Here is a 7,500-nt window from a genome sequence, read left to right as displayed (position 1 = left end):
AGCTTGCGTTGCCTAAGTCGCGGGTCACCCTCGTTGCAAAGACGCGAACTTAGCTTGCGTTGCCTAAGTCGCGCTTTGCCCTTGCGATCTTGCTCCGCAAGGATCAGCCACTTTGTAACCTCTCGCAGGTCCCGAAGGACCTGTAAAAGAGAAAGAAAGTTAGATCGAAAGAACGAGCAACAGACAAGTCCCGAAGTCTCGCGAAAAGGGAAGCTTTACAAGCAAATCGTCGAACACCTTGTGTGCACAAGAGAAAAGAGGGAGAGGGAGGAAAACAAGGCTTTCAAGGATGAACGAACAGCTGCAAGCCCACAAACAGCCGCTCACCTGGTCCCGGACGCAACACCAAGTTCCCGTAAAGGTCACGTGCGAACTTGCGAAAGAGTGTTCAACGCCCGGTATATAACCGAAGCCCCATCCAGCCATGTGCCACCCGGGGGGTTCCTGGGGTCTGAGCTGGCTGACATTTTGGTGAGCGGAGGCAGCACTCCGCTCACCTCCCGCGGCACGCGAAAACGGCTCCGTTTTGGGCTGTTTTGGGGCTGTTTTGCTCGGTTTGGTGAACGGTCGCTTTGCAACGCTGCAGCTTGTTCGAACTTACATATTTACAAGCAAAATGACCCAAAACCATAAGAAAACATGCTGTCAAGCAGCTGTACATGCGGGTGCGAGCGACGAACGGTTCGTTGAACGGAGTTGTTGCGGGTGCGCGACGACCGTTCGTGACATTCTCCCCCACTTAAACTGTCGACGCCCTCGTCGACGCTTGTTGGTAGTTGTTGATGACTTCTTCTTCATGCCGCAGGGCGTCTTCAGGCTCCCAACTGGCTTCAGTTCGGGGAAGCTTTCGCCACTTCACCAAGTACTCTGTCTGCTCCGCTCCGTTGGGTAGCTTTATCTTGCGATCCGCCAGAATGGTTTCCACTCGCTTCTCGTAGGAGGCTGTGATGGGAGGTAGCCGAGTTGGAATACTTCGAGAAGCATCTTGCGGATCCGAATGGTAGGCCTTCAGGTTGCTGGCGTGAAGAACGTTGTGAATTTTGAACCACGCCGGCAGCTGCAACTTGTAAGAAACATTGCCTACTCTGCTGGTAATTGGGAAGGGCCCTTCATACTTACGCACCAATCCTTTGTGGACTCTTTTCCTGAAGAATTGGAGTGATGCTGGTTGGAGCTTTACCAACACCAAATCGCCAACTTTGAACTCTTGTGGTCGCCTTCCCAAGTCTGCCCACTTCTTCATCCGTTTTGCCGCCTTCTCCAAGTAAGCCCGCGCAATATCGGCATTTCGATGCCACTCCTTTGCGAAATGGTAGGCTGATGGACTACTCCCAGTATAACCAATTGCCATAGTGTGCGGAGTCGACGGTTGTTGTCCTGTGATAATTTCGAAGGGGCTCTTGTTGGATGCAGAGCTCCGCTGCAAGTTGTAGGAGAATTGGGCGATGTCCAACAGCTTCACCCAATCTCGTTGATTGGCACTCACGTAGTGCCGGAGATACTGCTCTAAGAGCGAATTTATTCTTTCAGTTTGACCATCCGTCTGGGGGTGGAGGCTTGTAGAGAAGTATAACTTTGACCCCAACAATTTGAATAGCTCGGTCCAGAATCGTCCCAGGAACCGAGCGTCTCGATCACTAACAATATTGTGTGGGACTCCCCAATACTTCACTACACCCTTCATCATCAGTCTGGCCGCCTCTTCAGCTGAACAGTGTAGGGGAGCAGCAATGAAAGTTGCATACTTTGAAAACCGATCGACCACCACAAGTATCGATCCAAGTCCCCCTACAGGCGGCAAGCTAGATATGAAGTCTAAGGAAATGCTCTCCCATGGCCTTTCTGGTACAGGCAACGGCTCCAAAAGTCCCACCGGCTTCCGTTGCTCCACCTTGTCTTGTTGGCAAGTAAGGCATGTTCGAACATACTCCTCCACATCAATCCCCATCTTTGGCCAGTAGAAGGCCCTCTCCACGAGAGCCAATGTTCTGTGAATGCCGGGATGTCCAGCCCAAAGGGAATCGTGACACTCTTTCAAGAGTTCACGCCTTAAATTGTCCACTCGGGGAACATAAACTCTATTCCCTTTTGTGTAAACAAGTCCCTCCTGGACCCAAAATCGTCGTGCCTTGCCTTCTTTGATGAGCTGCATCAGGATAACTGCCTGGGGATCACTATACAGTCCATCTCTGATTCGAGAAAGGAAGTTGGAATGTAACTGACTTGTTTGGCCTCTGCCCTCCAGTTGTGCAGCATTCACGCACTCCACCTTCCGACTCAGCGCATCGGCCACGACATTCGCCTTCCCGGGCTTGTATTCCATTGCCATATCAAATTCAGCCAGGAAGTCCTGCCACCGTGCTTGCTTTGGGGAGAGCTTCTTCTGAGTTTGGAAATAACTCAGGGCGATGTTGTCTGTCCTCAGCACAAATCTCGACCCGAGGAGGTAGTGTCGCCAAACTCGTAGGCAGTGGATCACCGCTGTCATCTCCTTCTCATGCACTGGATACCGCCTCTCGGTCTCGTTGAGTTTGCGGCTCTCGTAGGCCACCGGATGACCTTCTTGCATGAGTACTCCACCAATAGCAAAGTCCGAAGCATCGGTATGGACTTCAAAGGGCTCTCCATAGTTTGGCAATTTGAGCACTGGTTCTTCCAGAACAGCAGTCTTCAGATCTTGGAATGCTATCTCACATTTGTCAGACCACTTCCAAGGCTGCTCCTTCTTCAGCAACTCCGTCAGTGGGGTTGCCCGCTTCGAATATCCTGAAATGAAGCGTCGATAGTAGTTGACGAATCCAAGGAAGGATCTCAACTCTGGCACCTTCTTTGGTGTTCGCCATTCCGCAACTGCTTGCACCTTCGACTTGTCCATCCGAATGGAGCCACCACCGATTCGATGCCCTAAGAATAGGATCTCAGTTTGAGCAAAGTAGCATTTCTCCCTTTTTACGAACAAAGTGTTCTCCCTGAGAACCTTGAAAATCGTCCGAAGGTGCTTGACGTGCTCCTCGAGCGTTTGGCTGTAGACGACGATATCGTCCAAGTAGACGACCACGAACTTATCCAAATACTCCTTGAATAGTTGGTTCATGAGAGTACAGAATGTGGCCGGAGCGTTGGTTAAGCCGAAAGGCATCACCAAGAACTCAAACGCTCCATACCTGGTCACGCAGGTAGTCTTCGCTTCGTCGCCTTCAGCAATGCGCACCTGCCAATACCCCGACCGAAGGTCGAGTTTTGAGAAATACTTGGCCTTGCCCAGTTGGTCGAACAAGTCCGCGATGAGCGGGATGGGATACTTGTTCTTCACCGTTACTTTGTTGAGGGCTCGATAGTCGACGCATAATCGGAGGCTCCCATCTTGTTTCTTCTGGAAGAGAACTGGAGCTCCGAAAGGTGCTTTTGAGCTGCGGATGAGACCACCGCTTAGCAGTTCACCTAACTGCTTCCTGAGTTCGGCCAACTCTGGCGGGGGCATGCGGTAGGGTGGTCTCGCTGGAGGCTTCACTCCTGGCTCCAGCTCGATACTGTGATCCACGCCTCTGCGTGGTGGGAGAGTCTTCGGCAACTCGGGTGGCATAACGTCTTCGAACTCCTTCAAGACGTTCGCCACTACAGCAGGTTCTTGAATGGCCTCTTCGTTGAGCGGCTCTAGCTTCATAGCAGCCACGAATGTCAGTTCGCCCTTTCGCACCCCTTTCTTCAATTGTAAGGCCGAAATGTGTTGGGGCTCCTTGGTTCCTCTCCGAGAGACGGGAACCACGCAGGGGTCATCGCCTCCCATCATACATAGGGAGTTTAAGAACGGCATCGGCACCAACTTCGCCGCATGCATAAACTCCATTCCAAGAATCACTTGGAAGTCGTCCAGTGGCACGGCCATCATGTTGGTGTTACCGCTCCAAGTCCCGATTTTGATAGGAACACCCTTCGCCAACCCGGAGATTCGCCTGGCCTCCGAGTTCACCGCCTTCATTCGGCTTGGGCTCTTCTCCAATGTCAACCCAAGTCGCTGTGCTTCGCGATCGGCTATGAAGTTGTGGGTAGCGCCCGTGTCCACCATTGCACGGGTCGTTTGGCCATTTAGCTTAATGTCCACATACATTAGTTCGCTGCTTCCTGCTTTTTGTGCTTTCGTCTTCGTGTTCTCCCCCACTTGACCCCGCATAGCGTTCAACAGACGCATTGCTCCCATTCGGGGTCCTTGCGACTCCTCCTCGTCGCTGCTGGATTCTGAGCTGCTCGAACTAAGAGCAACAGCTTTGCCCTTGTCCGATCGGGGAGGGTGGATGGAAGCTGTCAAAGCGTTGAGTGCCTGCTTCTGTGGGCACTCCCTTACCATGTGCGGTCCTCCGCACAAGAAGCATCCTCCAGGTTTTGAGGCCTTGCCTTTTGGGTTCGGCCCTTTGTGGGAGCTCTTCTTCTTCTGTTCGCCCCCGAGATCTTTCCCTCGAGAATGTTTTGGAGGGCGATTGCTTGAAGATTGTTTCCTTCTCGCTGGGTCTTCAGAGGAAACGAAGTCGGTGAGCCTTTCTGCAGCTGCAATTGCCCCGACCACGTCGGTAACATTCCTTCGATTCAGCTCTTGCTGAGCCCATGGTTTCAGACCATCAAGGAAGCTGAACAACTTGTCCTTCTCGGACATGTCCTGTATGTCCAGCATCAGTGCAGAAAACTGCTTTACATAGTCTCGGATGGTGGTACTTTGGCGGAGTTGTCTCAACTTCCTTCTTGCGACGAACTCTGTGTTCTCCGGTAGGAACTGAGTTCTCAACTCCCGCTTCAAATCTTCCCATGTGTCGACTCGACACCGACCTTGTTGGATCTCCTCCCAACGAGTTCGCCACCAAAGTTTCGCATCTCCATTCAGATACATTGTTGCTATTGAAACTTTGGTATCTTCAGAATCGGGCCTCGTAGCTCGGAAGTATTGCTCCATGTCGAACAGAAAGTTCTCGAGCTCCTTGGCATCTCTGGCCCCTCCGTATCCATGGGGCTCAGGTGCTCTCAAGTTTTGTGGCGGTGCAACGCGGGTGTTGCCTCCTCCCGCATTTAGCATTCTTGTGAGCATAGCCACCTTCGCCGTGAGTTCCGCCACAACGTCTTGCAAGTGCTGCACGGAGTCCTTGGTGTCATCGGACAGTCGGTCGACTAGGGCCTCGACCTTGTCGATCCTGGACTCCGCTTCCTCTTGCGAGCTCTCTACCCCAACAAGTCTTTGTTGGCCATGGTAGAGTTCCTCCATGCTCGCTTCCAGAACATCTAGGCGGGTTTCCGCCGTCGTGAGTCTCTCCTTATGACTCTTTTTTCCTGTTAGCGCACCAGATTGCGCTTCCTCCGCTCGCGGAGAGTTGCCAACTTCTCGCTCATCCTGTTCGCTGCCGCGATCCTCGTGAGCGGCTCCAACAGCATGAGAGCGAGTGTGCACATGCAGCCCACCTGCGGCTGCTTGGGGCAAGGTTCCGGCTTGCCCCGTCTTGCTTGATTCGCCACGATGCTTTGCCATGGCGAAGTTGCGAAGTTCGTTCGCTGTTCGATCGAAGAGCTTGCCCGCTCTGATACCACAATGTCACGACCTTAGCTGGAATTGCCTAAGGCGTGAGGCACCCTTGCGGCCGAAGACGCGAACTTAGCTTGCGTTGCCTAAGTCGCGGGTCACCCTCGTTGCAAAGACGCGAACTTAGCTTGCGTTGCCTAAGTCGCGCTTTGCCCTTGCGATCTTGCTCCGCAAGGATCAGCCACTTTGTAACCTCTCGCAGGTCCCGAAGGACCTGTAAAAGAGAAAGAAAGTTAGATCGAAAGAACGAGCAACAGACAAGTCCCGAAGTCTCGCGAAAAGGGAAGCTTTACAAGCAAATCGTCGAACACCTTGTGTGCACAAGAGAAAAGAGGGAGAGGGAGGAAAACAAGGCTTTCAAGGATGAACGAACAGCTGCAAGCCCACAAACAGCCGCTCACCTGGTCCCGGACGCAACACCAAGTTCCCGTAAAGGTCACGTGCGAACTTGCGAAAGAGTGTTCAACGCCCGGTATATAACCGAAGCCCCATCCAGCCATGTGCCACCCGGGGGGTTCCTGGGGTCTGAGCTGGCTGACATTTTGGTGAGCGGAGGCAGCACTCCGCTCACCTCCCGCGGCACGCGAAAACGGCTCCGTTTTGGGCTGTTTTGGGGCTGTTTTGCTCGGTTTGGTGAACGGTCGCTTTGCAACGCTGCAGCTTGTTCGAACTTACATATTTACAAGCAAAATGACCCAAAACCATAAGAAAACATGCTGTCAAGCAGCTGTACATGCGGGTGCGAGCGACGAACGGTTCGTTGAACGGAGTTGTTGCGGGTGCGCGACGACCGTTCGTGACAACCCGGGGGGTTCCAGGGTGCTGAGATGGCTGACATTTTGCTCCGCTCACGACGGTCACCGCGCGACGCAAGAACAGCCCAAAAACAGGCCAAAACGGCCCAAAAACGGGACAAAACTGGCCATTTTTGGCTGCGCGAGCGAGCGGCGAGCGGCGGACAGCGAGCTAAGCGAGAGGCAGCACCGTCCCTGCTATACGAAAGCCCCATCCAGCCCTGTGCCACCCGGGGGGTTCCAGGGTGCTGAGATGGCTGACATTTTGCTCCGCTCACGACGGTCACCGCGCGACGCAAGAACAGCCCAAAAACAGGCCAAAACGGCCCAAAAACGGGCCAAAACTGGCCATTTTTGGCTGCGCGAGCGAGCAGCGAGCGGCGGACAGCGAGCGAAGCGAGAGGCATCACCGTCCCTGCTATACGAAAGCCCCATCCAGCCCTGTGCCACCCGGGGGGTTCCAGGGTGCTGAGATGGCTGACATTTTGCTCCGCTCAAGATGGTCACCGCGCAACGCAAAAACAGGCCAAAAACTGGCCAAAACGGGCCAAAACTGGCCATTTTTGGCTGCGCGAGCGAGCGGCGAGCGGCGAACAGCGAGCGAAGCGAGAGGCAGCACCGTCCCTGCTATACGAAAGCCCCATCCAGCCCTGTGCCACCCGGGGGGTTCCAGGGTGCTGAGATGGCTGACATTTTGCTCCGCTCACGACGGTCACCGCGCGACGCAAGAACAGCCCAAAAACAGGCCAAAACGGCCCAAAAACGGGACAAAACTGGCCATTTTTGGCTGCGCGAGCGAGCGGCGAGCGGCGGACAGCGAGCGAAGCGAGAGGCAGCACCGTCCCTGCTATACGAAAGCCCCATCCAGCCCTGTGCCACCCGGGGGGTTCCAGGGTGCTGAGATGGCTGACATTTTGCTCCGCTCACGACGGTCACCGCGCGACGCAAGAACAGCCCAAAAACAGGCCAAAACGGCCCAAAAACGGGCCAAAACTGGCCATTTTTGGCTGCGCGAGCGAGCAGCGAGCGGCGGACAGCGAGCGAAGCGAGAGGCATCACCGTCCCTGCTATACGAAAGCCCCATCCAGCCCTGTGCCACCCGGGGGGTTCCAGGGTGCTGAGATGGCTGACATTTTGCTCCGCTCA

The sequence above is a fragment of the Musa acuminata genome, unplaced genomic scaffold (assembly GCF_036884655.1).
Source record: "Musa acuminata AAA Group cultivar baxijiao unplaced genomic scaffold, Cavendish_Baxijiao_AAA HiC_scaffold_1136, whole genome shotgun sequence".
Taxonomy (NCBI): domain Eukaryota; kingdom Viridiplantae; phylum Streptophyta; class Magnoliopsida; order Zingiberales; family Musaceae; genus Musa; species Musa acuminata.
Note: the sequence above shows the minus strand (reverse complement) of the source record.